Source organism: Ranitomeya variabilis, chromosome 6 (assembly GCF_051348905.1).
Source record: "Ranitomeya variabilis isolate aRanVar5 chromosome 6, aRanVar5.hap1, whole genome shotgun sequence".
Lineage (NCBI taxonomy): Eukaryota > Metazoa > Chordata > Amphibia > Anura > Dendrobatidae > Ranitomeya > Ranitomeya variabilis.
In genome coordinates this window covers 297,150,019-297,177,872 of record NC_135237.1, presented here as the reverse complement: position 1 = coordinate 297,177,872, position 27,854 = coordinate 297,150,019, and the positions used below count along the sequence as shown (strand labels likewise).

Here is a 27,854-nt window from a genome sequence, read left to right as displayed (position 1 = left end):
TTTTTTTCGAAGTGACGGTCCTCCCAGGGTGGGGGGGAAGATTAACCTTTTTCCTTCCGGCCTAGGAAAAAAATCTCGAAGAGCCCTTGAATCTTAAAGCAAGTCATGTCGGGCTTGAGGATAGACTTTCTCTCTCTCCCTCCAGAAAACTATATAGTGACTCCCCTAAGATCTTCCATGTGAGAACAAAAGGCCCTGGAATGCAAAGTCATGAACCTCATACAAAAAGCAGTCCTTCAGGAAGTTCCCTCACAGAAAATGGGGAAGGGATTCTACTCCCTGCTATTTCTAGTCTCCAAGCCAGACGGCACCTATGGAACAATAATAAACTTGCAGAAATTGAATGGCTATGTGAGAAATCAAAAATTCAAGATGGAGTCAATAAAATCGACCATCAAAATACTGTTTTCAAACTGTTTTATGACCATCTTGGATCTCAGAGACGCGTACTACCACGTCCCCATTCACAAAGTATCCCACAGATTCCTCAGACTGTCCATTTCCATAAAAGGGGAAATAAGAGAATTTCAATACAGAGCCCTCCCCTTCGGAATATCATTCACCCCCCATGTTTTCACCAAACTAGTAGCGTAAATGATATTGCATCTCAGGGAAAAAACACTTTGATAATACCCTACTTGGATGATTTTCTAATAACAAGCAAGTCAGCCCAACACTGCAGAGAGCAGAGGGACAGAGTAATGAATACCTTAGTGAACCTAGACTGGTTCCTAAACCTAAAGAAATCTAGGCTAGAGCCCATCAAAGGACAGGAATTCCTGGGGTTAACTTTGGACTCTCGGAAACAAGAGTGCCGCCTCCCAGCTCACAGAAAAGCTATTATCAAGGAAGATAGTAGATTATATCCGCGCTGCCAAACAATTCAGAATACAAAATAGGGTTAAAGGATGATGGTGGTTTATTCTACGTGTTTTGAAGTCATCATGACTTCTTCAGGAATTACCACAAAGACCCTCATGGGCAGAAAGGTCGGAGGTATTGATAGAACAGATCTGTAAGGAGGCCACCTGGTCATCACCTTCAACTTTTTTAGGCACGATCGGCTGTACCTAGCCTCTTCTTCTGACTTGACCTTTGGAAGAAGGGTTCTTCAGGCTGTGGTCCCTCCCTAAGCTAAAAATCTCTGTAATTCTCTCTGTGGTGCTGTCATGGGGGATAGAGATAGATGTTGCTACTTACCGGTAATGGAATTTCTCAGAGCCCAAGACAGAACCTGCTTATTCCCTCCCATCACATGTGTGGTGAGAACGTTTTACTTTTTGTAGCATGTTTATGTTTAGGCACGGTGTTTTTTCTGATAAGCAGTATGATAATGTATACAAATTTACATTATTGTCATTAACCTAGAGGCCGTCCGATGCTCTCTAAACCAACTGATGTGAAGGAGAGGTACCGCCCTTTTATCTGTAGGTTCCCTGTGCCTGAAGGGCGGATCCCCTTTCTCTGTGGTGCTGTCATGGGCTATGAGAAATCCCATTATCAGTAAGTAACTACGTCTTTTGCAGTGACTTCTGACTTCTGCACAGAAACTTGACCTCCTGTTTCTACATATCGCTAAGAAGGAATCAACTAGTCAGTTTTTAATCATATGACATCATAGACCTAATGGAATAAAAAAGAATCAGCTGGGTAGAAAGGCAAAAAGAGCAACACAGTGTACATACAGAGTGCTATATTATATGGTGACTAGTGTTGAGCATTCCAATACCGCAAGTATCGGGTATCGGCCAAAATTTGCTGTATCGGAATTCCGATACCGAGATCCGATACTTTTGTGATATCGGGAATCGGTATCGGGATCGATATTAATGTGTAAAATAAAGAATGAAAAAAAAAAATATTGATATACTCACCTCTCCGACGCAGCCTGAACCTTACCGATGTAACCGCCAGCTTCCGTTCCTAAGAATGAGCTCTTGAAAGTCCTTAGATGACGTCGCGGCCTGTGATTGGTCGCGTGAGCGGTCACGTGACCGCTCCGCGACCAATCACAGGCCGCGACGTCATCTAAGGACTTTCAAGCGCTTGAAAGACCTTAGATGACGTCACGGCTTGTGATTGGTCGCGTTGCGGTCACGTGACCGCTCCGCGACCAATCACAGGCCGTGACGTCATCTAAGGACTTTCAAGCGCTCATTCTTATGAACGGAGGCTGGCGGTTACAACCAGGGCGCGTCAGAGGGTGAGTATATCAATATATTTTTTTTTTATTCTTTATTTTACACATTAATATGGATCCCAGGGCCTGAAGGGGAGTTTCCTCTCCTTCAGACCCTGGGAACCATCAGGATACCTTCCGATACTTGGTGTCCCATTGACTTGTATTGGTATCGGGTATCGGTATCGGCGATATCCGATACTTTTCGGGTATCGGCCGATACTATCCGATATCGATACTTTCAAGTATCGGACGGTATCGCTCAACACTAATGGTGACTGCAATATATGAAGAGGATAAAAATTGTGATGGGAGAGCTTCTATAAGATGCATTTCTATGTGATTGCCAATTCGGAACACGACCACATCCGCAATTATAAGATGGTGTTCACACTTATGAAGCCACACTATTTTAGTTTTACGTGTCTTTCCCCAACAAAAGGATTTCAGTTTAATTCTCAATGAATTTGTGCAGAATATTGGTGGTACTAAATTTGGAAATAGTCCTGTAGTTATTATTCTTGCTATGATTTTTACATCACAAAAAATGGCAGACTTTTTATATCCACTTAATATTAGAAAGTTGCATGTTCATGTGTACTTTTTATTTTTTTAAACAAAAATTAAACTGACAGTTTCTCTTTAAGTGAGTGTTGTATCATACAAATACTCTGTAAGATCAGTCTAGATGAGGTACTGCTCAAATGCCTGAATAATAAATGTTTATTTAGGCTAAATATGTGCTAATTTCTTAATTTGTTATTTATTTTCTTCAACCTCTCCTACCCCTCTATTCCACACAAGCATTTTTCAGTTTTGCTATACTTCAGTAGCAATGTCACACAATATAAGTTTCTTGATTTTTTTTTTTTGCAATGAAAATCACATTTATATTTTATGGAAGATCAGTGATTAGCATGTGCACCTTTTGGTTTGTACATCTATTTTTGTGCAAGAGTACTTTAGAAATGAACTCCAGTAAAAAGAATATTTAACATTGCACTTATACATTTGATTGCTAATCATAATTCATTAAGTAGTTTAAAAAAATTACAGTTATTAGCTTTTCTTATAAATAGATCACATTTTTGCCATTAATATTTCACCCGAATTACTGCACTTGACACAGTAGTAGAACATTACACAAAGAGCAATCAATTTGAGTGACCTAATATAAATCAGATCAAGGTACATCAATTTAAAAATAAATCTAATATTGTATTTGCTTAAACTAAGAGAAATTAGAGTATGTAGGACAAGATGAAATTAGTATCGCTTTTACATTATTGCATCCTTTGTAGTTTTGAAAATTCTGCAAAATAACTTTTACGCATGTCATCTGACTTTATTATGCCATTTTATTAAGTTGCATTTAAATAACTGCTGATGAGATTTTTCTTTAAGCCCTTCACCCCCAAGCATGTTTTCACCTTCCTGACAGGACCAAATTTTACATTTCTAAGCAATGTCAAATTCTGAATAAATAATTCTGGAACACTTTAATGGATCCCAGTGATTATAAAATATTTTTTAATTTACATATTGTACTATATGTTAATGGTAAATGTATGTAAATATTTTTGCATTTATTTGTACAAATATCAAAATTTTGGCAAAAATTTAGAAAATTTAGCAATTTTCATAATTTGATTTTTATGGCCTCAAACGAGATGATATTGCACAAAATAGTTAATAATTAACATTTGCCACATGTCTACTTTACATCAGCATCATTTTTAAATATAACTTTTTTTCTTAGGAAAGTTAGAAGGGTTAAATGTTTGTCAGCAATTTCTCATTTTTTCAACAATTTTTACCAAAAAAACATTTTTTTTAGGAATTATATCACATTTTAGTTGACTTTGAGTGGCCTATGTGACAAAAAATGCCCAAAAATGAATGAAACTATGTTAAAAACTGCACCCCTAAAAGTGCTCAAAACAAAAACCACATTCAAAATGTTTACTAACCCTTCAGGTGCTTCAAAGAAGCAATTTAGAAGGAAATGATAGACATTTTGCATTTTCACAAGGGTAATAGGAGAAATGGACCTTACATTTTGTTTTGTAATTTCAAGGGAAGGAGAACCATTTGACTTTTGGAGTGCAAAATTGGTTGGAATAGATATCAGATGCCATGTCACTTTTACAGAGCCCCCAATGTGCCCAAACAGTGGAAACCCCCCTGAAGGAATTTATCTACAGGTATGCTGAGCACCTTAAACCCAGAGGTGCTTAACAGAATTTTGCTAAGTTGAGCTGTGCAATTAAAAAAAATCACATTTTTCTAACAAAATAGTTGCTTTATCCCCAAATTCTTGATTTTCACAAGGGTAACAGGAGAAAATGGACTATACAATTTGCTGTGAAGTTTCTCAAAAGTACACCGATACAACATAAATGGTGGAAAACTACTGTTTGGGAGTATGGCAGGGCTTGGGAGGGAAGGAGGACCATTTTACTTTTGTAGCGCAAAATTCTCTGTAATAAATAGCAGATGCCATGTTCTGTTTGCAGATGAGCTAATACATCTAAACAGTAGAAGGACATGTAAAGGAATTTTGCCTAGAAGTGTGATGAGCACCTTCATCCCACAGCTGCTTCTCAGAATTTTATTAAATTGAGCCGTGAAAAAAAATTCTAATTTTTCCACACATAAATGTTGCTTTAGCCCCAAATTGTTCATTTTCAAAAGGGTAACAGGAGATAATGGACAATACATTTTGCTGTGCAGTATCTCCTGAGTACACCGATTCCTGATATGTGGTTGAAAACTACTGTTAGATGAACAGCAGGGTTTGAAAGGGAAGGAGCACTATTTGATGTATGGAGCTCAAAATTTGATGGAACAGATACAGTGGGGAAAAAAGTATTTAGTCAGCCACCAATTGTGCAAGTTCTCCCACTTAAAAAGATTAAAGAGGCCTGTAATTGACATCATAGGTAGAGCACAACTATGAGAGACAAAATGAGAAAGCAAATGCAGAAAGTCTCCTTGTCTGATTTTGCAGGATTTATTTTGGAAATTACTGTGGAAAATCAGCATTTGGTCACCTAAAAACATGCAAGATTTTTGGCTCTCACAGTCCTGTAACTTCTCCTTTAAGACCCTCCTCTGTCTTCCACTCATTAACTGTAGTAATGACACTGAACTTGTTATCAGTTTAAAAGACACCTGTCCACAACTTCAAACAGTCATGATCCAAACTCCACTGTAGTGATAACCAAAGAGCTGTCGAAGGACACCAGAAACAAAATTGTAGCCCTGAACCAGGCTGGGAAAACTGAATCTGCAATAGGCAAGCAGCCTGGTGTGATGAAATCAACTGTGGGAGCAATAATAAGAAAATAGAAGACATACAAGGCCACTGATAATATCCCTTGATCTGGGGCTCCAAACAAGATCTCCCCCTGTGGGGTCAAAATTATTACAAGAATGGTGATCAAAATTCCCAGAACCACATGGGGGATCTAGAGAATGACCTGCATAGAGCTGGGACCACCGCAACAAAGGCTATCATCAGTAACACACTACACCACCAGGGACTCAGATCCTACAGTGGCAGATGTGTCCTCCTGCTTAAGCCAGTACATGTCTAGGCCCATCTGAAGTTTGCTAGAGAGCATTTGTATTATCCAGAAGAGTATTGGAATAATGTTATATGGTCTGATGAAACCAAAGCTGAACTGTTTTTTAGAAGCAAAACTCGTCATGTTTAGAGGGACAGAATGCTGAGTTTCATCCAAAGAACACAACATCTACTGTGAAGCATAGGGGTGGCAACATCATGATTTGGGGCTGTTTCTCTGCAAAGGGACTAGGATGACTGATCTGTGAACATGAAAGAATGAATGGAGCCATGTATCGTAAGATTTTGAGTGCAAACCTTCTCCCATCATGGTTCTTTCATCATCATAATGATCCCAAGCACACTGCCAGGGCAATGAAGGAGTGGCTTTGTAAGAAGCATATGAAGGTTCTGGAGTGGCCTAGCCAGTCTCCAGATCTCAACCCCGTAGAAAACCTTTGGGGTTAGTTGAAAGCACATATTGACCAGGGATAGGCTCAAAACATCACTTCTCTAGAGGAGATCTGCATGGAGGAATGGGACAACATACCACCAACAGTGTGTGCCAACCTGGTGAAGACTTACAGAAAATATTTGACCTCTGTCATTACCAGCAAAGGATATATAACAAAATATTGAGATGAACTTTTGTTAATGACCAAATATTTACTTTCCACCATAATTTGCAAAATAAATCTTGCAAAATCAGACAAGGTGATTTTCTGGATTTGTTTTCTCATTTTGATTCTCATAGTTGTGGTCTACCTATGATGTCAATTGCAGGCCTCTCTCATTTTTTGAAGTAGAAGTACTTGCACAATTGGTGGTGGATTAAATACTCTTTTTCCCCACTGTAGCTGATGCCATGTCGCATTCACCGAGCCCCTGATGTGCCTAAACAGTGGAAACACCTTACAAGTGATCCTCCATGCAAATTACACTCCTCAAAAAAATTATCTGGAAGTGTGGTGAGCAACTTGAACCTACAAGTACTTCATAGAATTTTATTAAGTTGAGCATTGAAAAAAAATCTAATTTTTCCCACAAAAATGTTGATTTAGTCCCATATTTTTCCTTTTCACAAGGATAATAGGAGAAAACGGACATCAAAATATGTTGTATGATTTTTCCTGAGTATCCCATATGTGGCGGAAAACTACTGTTTGGTTACAAGACAGGGCTCAGAAGGGAAGGAGTGCAAATTGAATTCTGGAGCGCAATTGTGGCTGAAGTAGATTGCCAATACTAAGTCACATTTAAAGAGACCCTAACATGCCAAAACATCTGAAACTTCCACATATTAGGGCTGGTGGAATACACCGAATAAATATAAAGATAGTAATAAGGTGCGTTTGCAGCCTGGGGTCCATCATGCAGAGATGGAACCTGCTGCTAGGTGATGGCTGCACTATATGGTGGTACTATGCCAGAAAAAAAACACGGGTTCTGTCACCCGGGATGAACTGATGCGAACTCTCTTGCTTCACAGAGTCACAGGGAAACAAAGGAAACACTGAGCCCTATTAGCAGTCACATGGATGGATGCTAGTGGGTGCCCTGAAATTCACCCCCAATAAGCCTTTGAACCCAGGTAATGGATGGCCACAGGAAAACCCATTTCACATTCTTCAGCTGGTCCTGCCATACTATTTCCTTATGCATTGAATGCAAGGGCCGCCTTGACCCAAATTTGCACCCACCCCAATCCCCCTTGGAAGAAATGTGGAGGAGGGCCTCATAAAAAAACTGTCCATTACAAAGGAGTGGGTCTCCTAGACTCGTAATGCACATACACTAAGTGTATGGGCTGACAAACATTTCCCCATGTGGGATACATTTTTTAAAAATATGTAATTGGGATCACAGACACCCTTGCCAAAAAATTGACTGTCTGTGGCAGCACGGAACACGTATACCCTGGTGATCTAGTGGTGGAAAATGATGAGAGGTGGAGGAAAGCCTCATTAAAAACTAGGCCCAATTTAAAGAAGCTGGTCTCTTAGACTTGTAATGCATATATACTAAGTGCATGGCCTGACAAACATTTCCCAATGGGGGTTACAGCTTTGAAAAATTATTTATGAGTAGTATAATAGACACCCTTGCCCAAAATTGAATGACCATAACAACATAAAACATGTTCACGATGGTGATCTGGAGGTGAAGAATGAGGAAACATTGATGAAGGCCTCATTAACACTAGATGTCCCAGAGAGGGGTCATTTAACATTTCTACCTTTGGAACCCAGAGACGGGTCGAATGACCTGAAGGATTTTAGCTAACATCCTCTAATCACAGTCTTTTGTTCTGTAATTAAGGCCATTACTGTCTCACCACAGGAGGTTGTTGTTTTCCATTGAGTTTTGCCATTTAGTTTCTAGTTAGTTCTATTCAGTTTATTGTATTTGATAATATAAAGACTATACATATTGTATTTAGTTTAGTTTTATTTGAGCAAAAAAGCACTGAAACAATTAATCATTTTTTGTATATTTTACATAGAGAATTAGAAATTTTAGAGCAAGGTACAACTGTGAGTAATGACCAGAAACATTTGTGTCTAAGGCCTCAAGCATACTAGCGAAAAAAAATTGCACGGAAATCGCACAAGAGGACTGAAATTTCAGTGTGAAAAATATACAAAAGAACAACTGTTATTAGTTTCCATGCTTTTTATTTTTGTTATAAAAATATAAAAAAAAATACAAGGAATAAAACAATTCCACAGATATTTACAATAGGCTGCAGAGGGGGGCTGCGTTTGTGTGTGTGAGTGGCATGTCCTTCTTGTGTGACTAGCATTTCAGCACTCACTCAGCAGTCTGTCTGCACTGTCGGAACATACCTGGCACTGCCTGGGTATGTCCCTGGTACATTTGCCACACGTGTATTTGTAGCAGTCAACACATCTCTCAGTTGCAAAATTGTTCGTGCATCGGTGGTTGACCTGATACATCGCCCTTTTGCCAGGGCTGGGTGTAGAAGGTTGTTGCCGAAGGAGTTTCTCCTTGCGTGCCTTCTTTTCAGTCACAGGAGAGCCACCTAACTCTTTTGCAAGCTCAACCAGGAAGTCCACCCGTCTCTCCTGCACCCCAGTGCATGCCTGATAAAGAACATGAGCATTCAGTGCTGCCATGTCAATCATGTTGTAGAATACGGCGACTGGCCATCTCCGTGTTCCTGCATGCATGCTGTACTCCCGCACTATTTGGTCCATTACATCCACATCGCACTTTGTGTGGTTGTATTGTGTGACCGTGTTTGGCTTCCTTTTGTTGGTATCCTCAGTCTCAACCACGCTGAGCATACTGCTGAGAATGTAGACGGCCTTCTTTTGTTTGGGTGCATACACTGTCAGTGTGGCACCAGTGGTTGAAAACACCTGAGTGGTGAATTCAGTGCGGTCCATCTGTCTAGAGGATTAAGGAATTTCCCGGCGACTCTTGTTGACTGTGCCGAGCATAGTGGTTTTCCGGCTAAGCAGTCGTTGTGCAAGTGACAATGATGTAAAGAAATTGTCCGTGGTTACAGTTCTGCTCTTGTCCATGAATGGTTCCATCAACCTCATCACTACAGTTTCGGACAGTCTCTCCCTGCTGGGATGACTGGGGTCCTTGCCAAGAAATGCATTACAGATGTACTTTGATTTCAAGTCTCAAGCCACCCAAAACTTGATGCCAAGCTTGTCTGGTTTTGTTGCAATGTATTGCAGAAAACAGCAGCTAGTCTTTGATGGGAAAAGCTGTTCATCAATAGTGATGTGTTGACCAGGGTTGTAGGATGCGATGCAGTTGGTGACAAATGATCTATTCTCCACACATCGGAGATTACAGCAAACTTATCGGTCTCCACTCGCTCACTGCGTGTGAACATGTAATCAAAGCGTAGGTGTTGCATGATGTCTTGGAAGCGGTTTTGGGTCATAGTTGCAATGATACTTTGGTTTGCCAGGTTTGCTGACCAGCTGTCACGTAGTGATGGAACCTTGGTCACCCACGCAAGATAATGACTCAAATAAATGCCATTAGTTCTGGGAGACCCATGAACCAATCCACCTGCTCCGTGTGACGTGCATGTTGAGTAGTCCATTCTTGAATGCTACAAAGCTCTGAAGGCGACTCCGGAAACTTCGTCTGGCCTTAGCACTTGGCTCTCCATCTGTAGGGTACGGTTCTATTGGGGTGAAGTGGAGACGTTTCCCCACTTGTACTTCACGCCACACTGTGCCATCTTTTGCGGTCTCTGTCGGCTCACTCGCCAACCGAGCTCTTTTTTTTGGTAGAGGAGGAGTCTCCTCATCTGCAAGATAAATAATTTCAAATTAACATTTTGTTTTGGTTCTAAAGGCTAGGTTCACATTTGAGAGAATTTCAGCTGACTGCGAATCCAGCAGGGAACTGAGAAATTTTCTCAGCCTCCGCATGTTCCCCGCATTCGGGAGAGCGGGGAACGCGGTCCCTAGCAACCCGCTGTGTTTACTGGATACCAGCTACACAGCGGGCTGCGGGGAGTGCGATTCGCACCCCCGCATCCCCCCGCACAGGGAACTCCTCAAGGTGCGTTCCCTGGGGAGGGGGGATGTGGGGTGCGAATGGCACTCCCCGCAGCTTGCTGTGTAGCTGGTAACCAGTAAACACAGGGGGTTGCTAGGGACTGCATTTCCCGCTCTCCCACATGCGGGGAACATGCGGAGGCTGAGAAAATTTCTCAGTTCCCTGCTGAAATTCTCTCAAATGTGAACCTAGCCTAAAAAAGAGTAAGTAAATAGTCAGGGAATAAAAATAGGTAATTTAAAAAATCCAACCTGAAGACAGCTCAGAGTCCGAATCCGGTTGAAGGACTATGTCTTCTCCATCTGAGTCAGAAGGGTTGGTGTTGCTCAGGATGAGTTCCAATGCCTGTTGAATGGTGTGCCTTCTCTGCATTTTGTTTCTTGTGAACAAAATAGGTGAAGCAGTCACCTATTTATCCCTCACAGCACAAAAGGCTGCATGCAAATTTGCTAAGGTGTTAGCAACCTTATGTGTATCCCCTGCACAACAATGCAGCTGGGGGGTGGGTAGACACACAGGAGCAGCATACATTCTTTTGTTTACACTCTCTTGCAAGACCTTTGTTGAGGTGAATCAAAACAATTGCCCACTGCAGATTTCTCAAGCAATGGCCACATTTACAAAGGAAAGGATGCTAATTGGAGCCATCAGAGTTGTCAGTTTGGACTAAAGCTTAAGTCACACTAAACGACTTACCAACGATCACGACCAGCGATATGACCTAGCCTTGATCGTTGGTAAGTCGTTGTGTGGTCGCTGGGGAGCTGTCACACAGACAGCTCTCTCCAGCGACCAACGATCAGGGGAACGACTTCGGCATTGTTGAAACTGTCTTCAACGATGCCGAAGTCCCCCTGCAGCACCCGGGTAACCAGGGTAAACATCGGGTTACTAAGTGCAGGGCCGCGCTTAGTAACCCGATATTTACCCTGGTTACCATTGTAAAAGTAAAAAAAACCCACTACATACTCACATTCTGATGGCCGAGAGCTTCCCTGCACTGACTGTGTCAGCGCCGGCAGTAACAGCGGTGACGTCACCGCTGTGCTCTGCTTTACGGACGGTGCTGACACAGTCAGTGCAGGGAAGCTCTCGGCAGCAGCGCGTGCATTAGCAGCGCTCCTGCCGAAAGCAGTTTTAACCCTGTGGACACCGAGGGACGTGACAGACATCAGAATGTGAGTATGTACTGTTTTTTTTTTTACTTTTACAATGGTAACCAGGGTAAATATAGGGTTACTAAGTGCGGCCCTGCGCTTAGTAACCCGATATTTACCCTGGTTACAAGTGAACACATCGCTGGATCGGCATCACACACGCCGTTCCAGCGATGACAGCGGGTGATCAGATTCCAAAAAATGGTCCTGATCATTCCCCAACGACCAACGATCTCCCAGCAGGGGCCTGATTGTTGGTCGCTGTCACACATAACGAGATCGTTAGCGGGATCGTTGCTACGTCACCAAAAGCGTGACGTTGCAATGATATCGTTAACGATATCGTTATGTGTGACTCAGCCTTAAGGGTCATTTGACTTCAGGGGGAGCTCGAAATTTCTGGGACTTCTAGTGTTAAAAACTAGGCACAATGCACACTAGTGCGTGGTGTGTGTACGAAGTAAAGGATGAGCTGACAAGCAAGATCCCCGGCCCTTGGCCGAGCTCTTTTGCAGTGGCAGGCCCCATAAATACCACCTGGACAGATACAGCAGCCCCAAGGACCCCGGCCAGAAGTCAGATCTTAGCAATCAGCGCCTGAGCCTTTGCTCATCGGAAGATGGCACCAGAGAGGTCTGCCGGCAGCGGCAGCAGAGAGACCATTGCCTGAGGTTCTGCAGGTGTCAGCTGGACTTGCAGAAGTGTCTATCGGGGAACAGGGCAGCCATAGGCGTGACTTCCATGACGTTGGGGTGAACACCCAGCAGACTATAGAACACATCCAAAAATCAAAAGCTTGCACCTCTGGAACCAAGATTGCTCTTGTGACCAACCACATCAAGCTGGTGTCCAGACTACAGCGGGCCCTGCACAAGTATCAAGTTGACTTCAGCTCCGCCATGGAGTCCAAGTGTTTGCGGTACGTCCTCCTGTCCCAGCATGAAGAAACCATCGGTAAGGCATGGGCGTTTGATGGAACCATATTGTTTTTACCAAAAAGACTGAATAAGGTGTTCAGCCAAACTCGAAATGGAGAGAACGTGCGGATAACAATCACCCTGACCAATGAGCTTCCACCGACCTTGCCCACCTGCTTCCATTTCTATAACATCATTTTCTGAAGACTCCTTAAGATAATAGATATGAAGCAGAGAGGACGCAACTATTACAACCCGAGTGACGCCACCGAAGTCAGAGCCCACCGACTCGCCATCTGACTGGGGTTTTCTACCTCCATCCTCCAGTACGAGTCTAGCATCATGTTGAGCATTGATGTCAGCTATAAAGTGATCAAGAATGAGACTGTACACGACATCATGAGCAGACTCTTCTCCTTGTGTGGCCCGCAGACGTTTCAGGATGCCTGCTGCAAGGAGCTGATTGGACAGATCGTCCTCACTAAAACCTACCATATAGATGAGATCGCCTGGACCATGACTACAGCGTCCACCTTCAAGAAGGCAGATGGAAGCAAGATCAGTTTGATGGACTACTATAAGAAGCAATACAATGAACAAGCCACTAATCGTGAACATCCCCCAGAGGCCCAAGCCGCGAGCCACAGATGGAGCCATCATACTGATGCCATAGTTCTGTAATATAACAGGTCTGACCGACAGAATGAGAAACAACTTCAACGTCATGAAAGACCTGGCCGTTCACACCCACTTACCACCAGAACAGAGGGAGCGACAAGTTGGGAAGTTCAAGAACTACATACACAAGGATGACAGCATTCAGAAAGAGCTACATGACTGGGGGCTGAATTTCAATACCGAACTGCTACAGTTTGTAGGGAGAATCACATATCATGTGGATATGTGCACATAAGCTCCCCTGCCCAACTAGCACAATTAAAAACTAGGCCCAATGATAAGGAGTGGGTCTACTAGGCTTGTAACGACCATACACGAACTGCAAGGGCTGAGAAACATTTCACCATGGGGGGTACCTTTTTAAAAAATATTTTATGGACATCATAGACAGGCTTGGTAAAAATTGGACTGACTGTATCATCACAGAACATGTTAAGCGTGGTGATCTAGTAGTGGAGAATGAGGAGACATTGGAGAATGAGGAGACATTGCCGAAGGCCTCATGAAAAAATTGGTACAATGTAGAGGAGTGTGTCTCCTAGACTTGCAATGCCCAAACACGCAGTGCATGGGCTGACAAAAATTTTCCCAAGGGGCATACATTCTTTAAAAATATACTATGACCATCATAGACAGACACCCTTACCAAATATTGGACTGCCTATAGCAGCACAGAACACGTTAAGCGTGGTGAATGGTGATCTAGTGGTGGAGAATGAGAGACATTGCTGAAGGCCTCATGAAAAAACAGGCACAATGTAAAGTAGTGTGTCTCCTAGACTTGTAATGGCCATACACGCAGTGCATAGGCTGACAAACATATCCCCAAGGGGGATACATTTTTAAAAAAATATACTATAGGCATCATAGACACTTTTGCCAAAAATTGGACTGCCTGTAGCGGCACAGATGACGTTAAGCCTGGTGATCTAGTGGTGGAGAATGAGGAAACATAAAGATAAATCACACTGAAATAAAAAAGAAAGGATGTGAATCCACCAATGACAGTAAATAATAAAAGGGAGGGGCGAACACAGGTTCATATATATGATGCCAGATTGTGTACAATGGGATAGGTTTGTCCCTATAGCAACAGCTCAGAGACAGGGAGATAAAAAAAATATATATATTAGTATTTCAATATTTTCATATTGTAGAGGTATACCCTGGGTCATAAAAGGACGGTGCAGAGATATTAAAACTGGAATATATAAGAATAAATAGGAAAAATATATGTACTTCTCATTTTGATGACAGTTCCCACGTGGAAGTTTATTTTGGTTTCTAATTAGTAATGGGCATCTGAAAAACACCCTTGCACAATAATTGAGTGACTTTTGCATCACGGAATACATTCACCCTGGTGTTGTACTGGTTGTGGATGATGAGGATGAGGATAAGGAGGAGGATAACACCAAACAGACAAAATCAGGAAGCAGATAGCCATGTGTGGTTGGGGAGAGGTGCATGACAATACACCTCCACAAAAAAGACAACGTATAAGGCCGCAGTCACACTGCAGCGAGATATGGCCAAGTCTCGCAGGTTAAAAACAAGCTCTGGCATCGGCACTCCGGTGCGGAGCGTGCAGCTCCATGTATTGCTATGCGGCCGTACGCTCTGCTCTGGAGTGCTGGTGCCAGAGCTTAGTTGTAACCTGCGAGACTTGGCCGTATCTCGCTGTGTGTGATCCCAGCCTTAGAGGTTATGTGTTGCTGTTTTCTCTTAGTGTGTACAGAAATTTTGCTGAGCCCTTGTTCAACTTTATAAGAGTCAGGCCCTTATTCAACTTTATAAGAGTCAGCCTTTCAGCATTTTCAGTTGACAGGCCGATGTGCTTATGTGTTATAATTCCACCAGTGGCACTAAAAACCTGCTCTAACAGAACGCTAGCATCAGGGCAGGCCAGTACCTCCAAGGCATAGAGAGACAGTTAATGCCACTTGTCCAGCTTGGATACCCAATAATTAAAAGGCATAGAGGAATCACGGAAGACGTTTGTACGATCTGAAAGTTACTCCTCAGCATCTTCCCAAACATTGCACTTCCTGTGACAGCACCTCTTGTCTCTGTGCCGGCATTTTGGGAGGGTCTGAGAAAACTGTCCCAGAACTTTGCCATTGTTCCCCTGCCTGAGCTGGATTGTACTTCTGTCTCTCTTGCTTGGACTCCTTGGTTGTACAACAAACTCTGACGTCTGCTGCCAGCGTTCTCACATGGGAATTTTCCAAGTAATTCCGCTACAAGGACCCTCTGGTACTGCAACATTTTAGTACACCTCTCTGCCTCAGGCAAAAGAGACTGAAAGCTCTCCTTGTAGCATGGGTCTAGAAGTGTCACCAACTAGTAATGAGTGTCACCAAAAATTTTTATAGTGCAAGGGTCACGTGAGACGCTGCGCAACATAAAGTCAGCCATGCGTGCCAGACTGCTAACAGGCAAGACTTCTGTGTCCTCACCAACAGGATGACTGAACATGCTGTCCTCCTTGTCATCCTCATCCTCCTCCTCCCTGTCCTCAGGCCATCCCCACTGAACAGACGGTATGACAGCGGTGCTTGTAGTACTATCTATAGCGCATGAAAGTAGCTCCTGTTCTTCCTCCTCCTTCTCATTGCCTACCAATCCACATTGGGAAGACATGAGGCTGGGCTGAGTGTAATCCCCTGTATCGTTCCTTGCCCAATGTCCTGGTGCTCTGCCTGCAATGCATCCTCTGTATCTCTAAGTTCCTCCACTGCTTCTGCCTCCTCAACCTCCTCTCGGTCCTCCACCTGCACCCAAAGCCTGTCTGGTAATGCCACCCACGTTCTAGCTGCGCAGAAGGAATCCTGCACACCTCCTTGCTATGCTGTCACCAGGGCTCAACGGCATCAGGCGGTGTTTACCTTGAAATGTCTGGGAAATGTGAGTCACACAGCTGAGGAGTTGTGGTCAGCTCTGGATACCAAGTTCCATCAATGGTTGTCTCCACTGAACCTGCAACCAGGGATAGCCATATGCGACAATGCTGCAAAACTGGGTGTGGCCCTTCGCTGGGGCAATGTCACGCACGTGCCTTGTATGGCTCACGTTTTGAACCTGGTTGTCCAGCAATTTTTATCCCACTATCCCAGACTAGATGGGCTTCTGCAGAGGGCATCGTCATTGTGTGCTCACTTCCGCCGTTTGCATCTCGCAGCTCAACGACTTACATCTCTACAGAAGTAATTGGGCCTGCCAGTTCACCAGCTGAAATGCGATGTGCCCACACGGTGGAATTCAACTCTGCACATGTTGCAGTGACTGTGGCAGCACCGACTAGCCCTGGTGCAATACATTATGACATATAGCCTGGGCCAATGAGATCCAGAGGTGGGGCATATCACGCTGCAGGAGTGGCCTCAGATCAAGGACCTATGCACCCTTCTGAACAGTTTTGAAATAGCGACAAAGATGTTTAGCGCTGATGATGCCATTATCAGCATGACTATTCCAGTAATTTACATGCTGGAGCACACCTTTAACAGTATTCAGAGTTAGGTGGTGGGACAGGAGGAGGGGGAACAGGAGGAGTCATATGCGGAAGGGATAATATCTCCAAGGTCCAGACGGTCGGCAGCACCAAGGAAACTGGCATTGGGAGTTGGGGGAAAGGGATTACCGAGGGCGCATGGTAGCAGCCAAACTGTTGAGGAAGGTGCAGGAGTAAAGGAAGAAGTGGAGGACGAACTGGTGCTGGGCATGGAAGACTCATCAGATGAGGGAGACCTTGGTCAAATTTCTGTTGTGCGAGGATGGGGGGCGAGGGCAGAGGAAGGAAGCATGATTCTTACCTCGCTGCCACCAAAACAACAAGGACTTGGTCCTCCTGGATGCGCAAGACGCATGAGTGCCTTCTTGCTGCGCTACCTGCAACATGACCCTCGGATTGTCAGAATCCGAAGTAATGCCAACAACTGGGTTGCCACACTCTTAGATCCCCAGTAAAAAAATAAATTTGGCAAAATAATTCCTGCCATAGAAAGGGATTCACGCATGCTGGAGTATCAGCGGAGACTGTTACAGAATCTTACATTTGCTTTTCCACAAAATGCCAGTGGTGCACGTAGTGAATCTCTGAGTTCTAACTTGCCAACCATGGGACTGTCGAGTAATCACCCAAACCGTAACAGTAACATCGTATCTTGTGGTAACAGCAATTTTTTCCAATCGTTTCAAGAATTTTTTAGACCATCCTTTGCAAGGCCACAGGAGACAAGAAGTCTGAATCAAAGCCAACGCCTAGAGAGGATGGTACAGGAGTATCTCCAAGTTAACATTGATGCCATGACTGTGGAACTGGACCCTTGCTCATTTTGCATTTTCCAATCTGGAAAAATGGCCTGAGCTCGCTACTCACGCCTTAGAGACCTTGTCATGCCCCGCAGCCAGCGTTCTCTCTGAACGTGTGTTCAGCGCTGCTGGTGGTGTGCTGACAGATATGCGCATGCAGCTGTCCAGTCACAATGTAGACAGACTAACGTTCATCAAGATGAACAAATCCTGGATCCGCAAGGACTTTTCTCCCCCTGTGTCATAATGGGGAGACTAAAAGCTTGATGATTTTTGAAAATCACCTCACCATCCATTTTAAGAAACTCTGGCGAAATTGATGCCACTTAAGTGGTGTCTGTGGCCCAAGTTTTTGGAAAAAATGGAGACTCTTTTTGGAGTCCCCTTGCTGTGTTTTACATGATGTTGGCATCGTCAATTCCAGGTGGTTGGCGTCACCCCCCCTTTTAACCTTTTGAAACTACATACACTATGGCTTGGGGTAACACAGATGGTTAAGTCTGTAGAGCTGTTTACTCATACTATGGCCTGGGATTCAGAGGTCTGCTTTAAAGCTTCAGTGTCTGCTAGTTAGCAGAGTATCTCGCCCATGAAACAAGCTAGACTGCCTGTTTATCTAATTAATAATTTTTAAGTGCATCTAGCCCAGAAAATCCTTTTGGGCCTAGTAGCAGTTTCTGCTACTCAGCAGAGTACCCCACCCATGAAGCAAGCTACACCGCCTGTTTATCTAAGTACTAATTTTTAACAGCATCTAGCCCAGGCAAAACTTTGGGCTTAGTAGCAGTTTCTGCTACTCAGCAGAGTAACCCGCCCATGAAGCAAGCTACACCGCCTGTTTATCTAAGTACTAATTTTTGAATGCATCTAGCCCAGGCAATACTTTGGGCCTAGTAGAAGTTTCTGCTACTCAGCAGAGTACCCTACCCATGAAGCAAGCTACACCTCCTGTTTATCTAATTACTAATTTTTAACTGCATCTAGCCCAGGAAATCCTTTTGGGCCTAGTTGCATTTTGTGCTACTCAGCAGAGTACCCCACCCATGAAGCAAGCTTCACTGCCTTCTTCCTTTCTCAATCTAACCCCTCGGCTCTGGGGTGTCCACTCTCCCTCCAGCTCTCTCCTTCTCACAGGTGGACTACCGTGTGTATTCACACTGTGGCAAATCTTTTGGGCCCAGGCATAAGAAGTCATTGAGGTAATGGATAATATGTGTCCTCTTAGACACCATCTGGCCCAGGAAATCCTTTTGGGCCTAGTAGCAATTTCTGCTACTCAGCAGAATAACCCACCCATGAAGCAAGCTACACTGCCTTCTTTCTTTCTTAATCTAAGCCCTCGGCTCTGGGGTGTCCACTCTCCCTCCAGCTCTCTCCTTCTCACAGGTGGACTACGGCGTGTTTTCACACTGTGGCAAATCTTTTGGGCCCAGGCATAAGAAGTAATTGAGGTAATGGATAATATGTGTCCTCTTAGACACCATCTGGCCCAGGAAATCCTTTTGGGCCTAGTAGCAATTTCTGCTACTCAGCAGAATAACCCACCCATGAAGCAAGCTACACTGCCACTGTCGAGGTAATGGATAATATGTGCCGCCTTACAAACGTCCATGACGACACATTCGAGGAAGCAACTAAACGCCTCAAATAGTGAGCAGGATATGGAGCACCCCATGGGCAAACAGCAATCTATGTAGCATGCTACTTCACAGAAGCAGCCCAATAGGTGGACACTATTCAGAGGCACAGGTAGTAACCTAAACACCCCCTCAATGTCTGTTTTGGCCATTAGGGCGCCCCTTTCCAACTTCTTGACCTGCCTGATTTCCTAGTCAAAGGAGGTACAGTATATAGTAATGTACTTGGTTCCACGTCAATGTTGTTGTTTACTGACCTTCCCCTTGGATATGACAAATGGTGGATTAGTCTGAATATATTGGGTTCCTTTTTTGGCACGACTCCCAACGGGGATACCACTACGTCTTCTAAGGAAAGTGTTCTGAATGGACCCGCCATTCTACCTAAAGATTTTTCCTTTTTAAATTTTTTTGTCACGGCGTCTGGGTGTTGGTAGGCTGATTTTAGACTTTTACTCCAGCCTTTCTTGATTTTAGAAGGGCATTACATGCCTATATCTGTGTCTCCTCCTCCTTTTACTCCTCCACCTCTTTTATTGTCGTATGACTATATGTACTTGTGACTTTTCCATGTGTTTGTTGGGTCTTCTGAGCAGTGTGTCAGCTTTGGACACATTTTAAGTTGTTTTCTATGTGTTTTCTATGTGTTTGTATGTGTTTGTGATTGCCTGCCATTGGTTTCAATCGGGTTCGACGGTGTTCGTCGAACGTTTGATGAACATTCGGCAAACACTAGGGGGGGTGGCTCAACACTACTACATACAGCTACCCAAGGTAGAAGTATAAGAATATGTCCTAGTATGTGTAGATCTCTTCTCTGGTTGGCTGGAAGCCTATCCGGTAAAATGCACAAATGCTAAAATGACTGCAGACAAACTGATCAAAGAACTGATCTGCAGACGCGGTGTCCGAGAAACCATAGAAAGTGATTAGTGATGAGTGAATATACTCGTTACTCGAAATTTCTCGAGCATGCTCAGGTGTCCTTTGAGTATTTTTTAGTGCTCAGAGATTTAGTTTTCATTGTCGCTGCTGAATGATTTACATCTGTTAGCCAGCATAAGTACATGTGGGGGTTGCCTGGTTGCTAGGGAATCCCCACATGTAATCAAGATGGCTAAGAGATGTAAATCATTCAGCTGAGATGAGGAAAACTAAATATCGAGCACAAAAAATACTCTCAGGACACTCGAGCATGCTCCGGAAATCTTGAGTAACAAGTATATTTGCTCATCATTAAAAGTGATAGGGGTACACATTTCACTGGACAAATAATGAAGGAAATCATGCAGGCCCTGGGAATACAGCAAGCACATCACACACCATATCGGCCACAAAGCAGTGGGAAAGTGGAAAGACTAAACAGGACACTTAAACTAAAAATTCAAAAGGCCATAGCGGACACAGGAAAAAAATGGGTAGAGTGCTTGTCTCTTGCACTCTTTTCAGTCACACACAATGCAAATAGAAAGACAGGCTTTCCTCCTTTTGAATTCCTGTTTAGTAGTGCCTCAAAGACTGGTCTGTGCATCCCACAGGTTCTACAAATGCAACACGGTTCTATGACAGTCTATGTCCAGGCCTTGCAGAAAATACTTAATGTGGTGTTCTCATCCATTCCAAATCCTAATGCCAGTGCAGACGTGCATCAGCTAAATCCAGGTGATTGGGTGGTCATACGCAGACACGTGAGAAGGAGCATAGAACCATGGTTTGACGTCCCATTCCAAGTCCAGCTGACCACATCCACCTCAGGGAAATTTGAAGGAAAGCCCACCTGGATCCACGCCAGTCACTGCAAAAAGGTCACTTCAATAGCAGAATGACTGTTCTACTAATCACCTTGATGCATTAACAGGATTATTGCACTCAACAGAGACACTGGATAAACTTTTAAATGTTGACTGGGTACAACAAACTTATAGGACATCATGCTCTTATAAAGGACATGAAAGGACAAAAACCAAAAGACTGTTGGATCTGTACACACAGCCCAGTATCTGCAAGGACTATGCTGTACTTAGCCTTGCCTCAGGAGCCATGGAAGGTATTAACACCATACTGCATACATAATGAGACCTGGACTTTCATTTTTCAGGTTTCTTGAAGTTCTTAACGAGATTAATACAATACATAGACTCCTTTTTAAATCCAGCCAACTGATTTAGTGGCCTAGCAGGATGGATTTCTGGTGTTGTACAGGCTTGGATGTTTTGTTTATTGCTTTATGTAGCCATAAAAGCGCTGATATATGTATTACCTAAGCTATTGAATAATGTATGTTTGAAAAAAAAGAATCTAAGGCTGAACCTTCCATAGTGTAACCTAGACCCCAGATAACCACTGCTGACGGGGAAAGTGAGTGTCCACACTGTGGATGGATGGGCGAAGCAGGTAGAAAGACACTTTATGGGTACTAGACCCATGAGACAGTAGCTCCTTTGTGGACATCAGCTGACCCCGTGGCAAAAGATTATACCATTTACAAAAGGGAAAAATTGATATAGAAGGGTTAATGTTTTTCCTTTAATTGCTAGAATTTGCTAGAATTTGTTTTTATAATGTAATAGTCTTGTAGTCTCCGAGTCAAAGATGTTATACTTTTTATCTTATATGTTTTTAATAGTCAGCAACAACATGTTCTGGGTATATGGTAAATAAAGCATGACCCTGGGTAACAGGGGGCTACATGACTACATTGAGTTACATTTGCTGTAAATGGTATAAAAATACTGCCTCTTGTATTATTAAACCAGAAAAGTGATTTGCTCACAACCTGTGTGCATGCTTTTCTCTGAGCTCGTTACCAGGGGCGTAACCTATTAATTTGGCCTCACTGGTGACCTGGTATATCTGACTTTGGGTCAGAATGCAAACAGCTACAACATCCGCATGGGCAGTGACTTCTCTATTCAGTATCACTCTGTTATTGTTAGATTGTTCATTGTAATTATATTTGTATTTTGAATATTTATTTATTTTACTCACTTATATAGCGCCATTAATTCCACAGCGCTTTACAGACATTATCAGTACTGTCTCCATCGGGGCTCACAATCTAAATTCCCTATTAGTATGTCTTTGGAGTGTGGGTGGAAACCGGAGTACCTGGAGTAAACCCACACAAACATGGGGAGTACATACAAATTCCTTGCAGATGTTGTTCTTGATGGCATTGAACCCAGGACGCCATTGATATACTAACACATTTTCAAATGTAGAGCACTTTGGATTCAATGGTACTCATAATTAATGATAATGATAATAGTAGCAGATGTGTTCTGACATATTCAGAATAAACCTATTTTGGTTCTTGTGTGGACAAAAATCACTGTTTGATAGTATTTGTTAAAATTTGTTACAGTGAATCCAAAAATATCACAGGTTCTGGAGATTTTCGCAAAGTTTAGCCTCTTTCTTTTGATGATGCATAGAAAGTTGTTGATGTAATTTATGTGTTGCCTACTATAGAAAGAAGAATAACCCAAAAGTCTAAATCTTAAAAAAGAAAGGATTGAAGAATAAGTATAGCAGTGACAACTTTAACTGGCCAAGAAAATGGAAATGTGTTACATTAGGAGACATTGGAAAATTTCAGATAACAAAAGTTCATAGTTCAGCAGAAAATGTAAGAGGTGTTCCAGGTACCTACATAAATTGCTAAAGAAATCAGCTAGTGCTATAAAAAATTCACTTAGATCAATTGCTTGTTTTAGAATAAAACCTGTTAATAGACGTTTGCAATCTAGTGAGCTGTAGCAAAGCCCAGATTGTCTATTCTATTAAAGGACACATTTAGAACTGTACATAAATCATAGGTAATCATTTTGTTTATCCAGATCAGCTGTCAAAGCCTGCTTAGTCTTAGACAAAAAAGTGAAATCTCTTTTTTATCTAAAGCTTTTGTTCCTTCACGCCCCATTTACCTTTATTTCCCATTTAACTTAAGTATGCATTTTCAACTTTCTCTAGGGTGTGCTAAAAGAATAGCTTTAGCTTTCTAACAAGGTCTATTACTCTCCAGTTTAATGGTTCTTGCTATTATTCACACTGTATTTACCTTTTAGGGCAGAAAATAAAAATGTTCTATTTTACTAATTGTTCATTCAAATTAAATATCTAATGTACCAATATGTATTGTATAAAATGTGGTGCCATATATGTGTAGTGTTTTCACATATGAGTGAAGAAAATGCTTCTTTAGATATACTTGAAAAAAATTCAAACACATGTGCCTCACTCAAGGTTCATTATTGAAAGCTAAGAAGAAAATGAAAATGCAAACTGTATGAAAAAAAGCAATAAGCACAGATTTATAAGAAAGGCCTATGAGAAATGGTGGATAATTAATGATAAAAAGCTCATAAAAATTATGAAAATTAAAAACATGGCCCGATAGTTGGTAAATTTTGATCTTTGCTACAGGTTAATTTCTCTAATACATACTGATGACAACAATTCTGTACAGACAAATTTGTCTAAAATTCCACTTTTTTAAATTTTTAGGTTTGATCACACACACACACACACACACACACACACACACACACACACACACACACACACACACACACACACACACACACACACACACACACACACTGAACACCAATAAAAATATAACAGGATAAAAAAAAAATATTTTACCACAAAATAAATGCAAATTTAGTTATAATCAAAAGCTAGCAGAATATGTAAAGAGATCACAGTTTGGTAGATAAATAAAAAAGCTATACACTAGCAAAATACTCCTGTTGTATAGGTCCAATAAGTACTAAAGTAAAGAGCCCACAACAATTGGCAAACAGAACTGAAATAGTTCCCCCATAAAGTGTTCCGACAATATGACTCTATAGGATTCCATGTATAAAGGCCAAAAATATAATAACCATGTGAATGGATTGGATTGGAATGGAAAAGAGATAATAGATATGAGATTAAAGATGGATGTATGATGGATCATCATAAGCTTCCTCTTTATGGTAATAATGCTTCTGGCAGATCTACTGAAGACAGACTGCCCTGATAATAGCAGGAATTGACATGATATATTTTCTTGTCACAAGTAAGAAGGAGTAGGATCCCTCTGCCTTTTAGACACTGGGGAAACCTCATAAATTTGAATCCCACTTTCCCTTTAGCAAAGAACCAGGCAAAGCGCCAGAATTAGTGCATCTAATAAATGCACATTTTCTGGGCAGCTACGGGCTGCTGTTTTTAGGCTTGGGAGGGCAATAGAAATAGCCCCTTACCAGTCTGAGAATACCAGCCCCAGGTATCTGCTTTACCAAGGCTGGTTGTCAAAAATGGGTGGACCCCAAGTAACTTTTTAAATTATTTATTTAAATAATTAAAAAATCTATTCTTGATAATCAGCATTGCTGAAACTGACAGTTGAGGGTTGCAGCCCCTGCTGTCAGTTTTGTCTGGCTGGTTATCAAAAATACAGGGGAACCCATATCTTTTTTTTAATAATTTATTTAAAACACAGGCACCGGCTGATGAATACTCCCATCAGCCGCGCTGGCTCTCGCTTTTATTAGCGTGTGTGTCACAAGCTGATGGGAGCAGTAGTCTTATCAGACCATGTCGGAAGTAACCTTTATACCTCTAATCACAGCTGCAGGCTCATTCTGTCATTTGACAGCATTGGTACTGCAACTGTATGACAGGCAGTAATGATTTTACCACTATTCAGAAGTGGTGCTTGTCGCGCTTTCATGCACATGACAGTGTGGCAAACACTGGATGTTTTGGGCCTCTCATTCAAGTAAATGGGGTTGGGTTCATGTCCAGAAACCGTTCTGGTACCCGAACCTGAATTTTTTTTAACTGTTCAGTTGAAGCCGCCAGTCTCGAACTTCCAGTGGTCCGCCCTTCTCTACTTCTTTGTTGTATTCTGCTCAAGCAATGATTCCAACATTTTAAGAGCCCCCTTTTCCTTTACAGACGGAAGATGTCGCCAGAATAGTTCCTATGATGTAATTTTAAAAAAAAATCAGTTTCCTGGCGAACAGATGTAAATTTCACACCACCTGTGAACCGAGGGAAAGAAGGTTAGATCCTTTTCAAGAAGTTTAAAGGTACCGTCACACTAGGCGATATCGCCAGCGATCCGTGACGTTGCAGCGTCCTGCATAGCGATATCGCTATGTTTGGCACGCAGCAGCGATCTGGATCCTGCTGGGATATCGCTGGTTGCAGGGAGAGTGGACGAACTTTCTTTCGTCGCAACTCTCCCGCTGACACCGCTGGATCGCCGTGTGTGACGCCGATCCAGCGATGTCTTCACTGGTATCCATGGTAAACATCGGGTTACTAAGCGCAGGGCCGCGCTTAGTAACCCGATATTTACCATGGATACCATGGTAAAAGTAAAAAAAAAAACACTACATACTCACCGTCTGTTGTCCGTCACGTCCCCTGGAGCTTGCCGTACTGACTGTCTCAGCGCCGTCCGGCCGTAAAGCAGAGCCCAGCGGTGAACCTGCAGTAACAGCGGTTCACCGCTGGGCACCGCTGTTACGGCCGGCCGGCGCTGAGACACAGTCAGTGCGGCAAGCGCCGAGGGACATGAAGGACGACAGAAGGTGCGTATGTAGTGTTTTTTTTTTTTTTACATGGGGACTTCGGCATCGCTGAAGACAGTTTCAGCGATGCCGAAGTCGCTTGGTCGCTGGAGAGAGCTGTCTGTGTGACAGCTCCCCAGCGACCACACAGCAACTTACCAGCGATCACGTCGCTGGTCGCGATCGCTGGTAAGTTGCTTAGTGTAACGGTACCTTTAGTTGTGCAGCTGACAATACATGTTGGTACACAATGATTGACTTATGCTGATCCCCCGCCATTCTACTGCCCTTAGATCTAGTGAAGATATCCGGGAAATGTCTGTCTTGTCTCTTACAATTTCTAGTGCATGGTAGTTCACTAATATTTCCTTCCATGTTAGTAGTTGAGGTGTTATTCTCCGAAAGAGACAAACAGGAACATTCTGATGGACTCCTGAAGTGAGACTGTCCTGATAATTTTTGGTTGGATTTACTGTTATTTGTATTTTTGTTTTTATTTTGACAACTTAAAAGATCTTACTGGTTTCATAGTTATTCACATCTCTTTGGAATGTCTTTAATTTATTTTGGCATACCTCATTTTCCAATTTGTCTGCCTACTTGTTAATTTACACTAGTATTTTATCTAAATTATCTACTGGTATCTCTTTCAATAGTAATTTTTGTAGATCCACAATATCCTTATCAATCTAAGTGAGGCAGTGTTTTTGTCGATAATGATTTGGATAAATTCCAAGGAGCATGCAGTGGTTGCTTTTACCCATTTCTTCACTAAAACCACATCATCCAACTCGAATGAAGGAAACAGCTATATATGCAGGCCTCAGGGGATGATTTGTTTGTCCAAGTAATTTTCAAGATATGATCTATTTCACCAAAAGCGTGTTTTTTATATAGAGCATTTCTATACTGCATTATTAAATCCTTATTACTAGTAACTACATCAGGGGTGACACTGGAGTCTCCCTGTCTAAACAATTCAGTGGCTTTGGGTTGCAAGGGAATTTCCCTGGCTTTAAGATCCTTAGTGTAAACAATGCAGACAATTTGCTTATAAAAAAAACAGAAAATACTGTTACTGCCATAAGTCCAGTAATGAATGTTAGACACTTCAATATAAATGATACAACATAATCGTACATGGCACATATCTGTTAGATAGGAAGAGATTCCAAGAAAAAATAATATAAAAACGCACTATTTTATCAATTATCAAACATAAAAACAGTTAATATAAAAAGACAGTGCAAGAAACCCAAGAGGGTGAGCATCATCAAGGCTCTGGCTTATTTAAACAACTATGGGTTACCCCTGGCTTGACACACTTCTGGAAGAAGCGAGCATCAAAACGGCTCCCGTCAGGTGTGAGTGAAACACAGCCTTGCCTCACTGTCTTCTAACCTATTCTATTACAGATAATATACCAATGGTATTCATATTAACCTATTAAGTGCACTGTGGGATACCATATCTCCTTTTTTTGCCATATCTCCTTTTTTTGCCATTTACATATATTTATGCTGTGGTTTCCCCTCCTTTTTGGATTTTTTTTTGCCCTGTCTTTTTATATTAACTCTTTTTATGTTTGATATTTAATAAAATAGTATGTTTTTATATTATATGGTGTTGAATCTCTTCCTATTTAACGGTTAAATGCAGTATAAAATTATGTTGTATCTAGGGTTGAGCGAAACGGGTCGATCATTTTCAAAAGTCGCCGACTTTTGGCTAAGTCGGCGTCTCATGAAACCCGATCCGACCCCTGTGCTTGTCGGCCATGCGGTACGCGACTTTCGCGCCAAAGTCGCGTTTCAATGACGCGAAAAGCGCCATTTCTCAGCCAATGAAGGTGAACGCAGAGTGTGGGCAGCGTGATGACATAGATCCTGGTCCCCACCATCTTAGAGAAGGGCATTGCAGTGATTGGCTTGCTGTCTGCGGCGTCACAGGGGCTATAAAGGGGCGTTCCCGCCGACCGCCATCTTACTGCTGCTGATCTGAGCTTAGGGAGAGGTTGCTGCCGCTTCGTCAGAAGCAGGGAGAGCGTTAGGCAGGGTCCACTAACCACCAAACCGCTTGTGCTGTAGCGATTTCCACTGTCCAACACCACCTTCGGTGTGCAGGAACAGTGGAAGCTATTTTTTTTTTTTTTTCCTCAGCGTTGTAGCTCATTGGGCTGCCCTAGAAGGCTCCGTGATAGCTGTATTGCTGTGTGTACGCCACTGTGGAAACCAACTGCTTTTTTCAAAGCACATATCCTCTTGTTCCTTTCTGCACAGCT

General features: G+C 42.6%; 1 pseudogene; it reads left to right on the top strand.

Annotated features, from left to right (window-relative positions):
- The first annotated feature begins 944 nt into the window (after positions 1 to 944).
- LOC143783266 (piwi-like protein 1 pseudogene) lies at positions 945 to 13,288 on the top strand (annotated as a pseudogene).
- Positions 13,289 to 27,854: the final 14,566 nt, after the last annotated feature.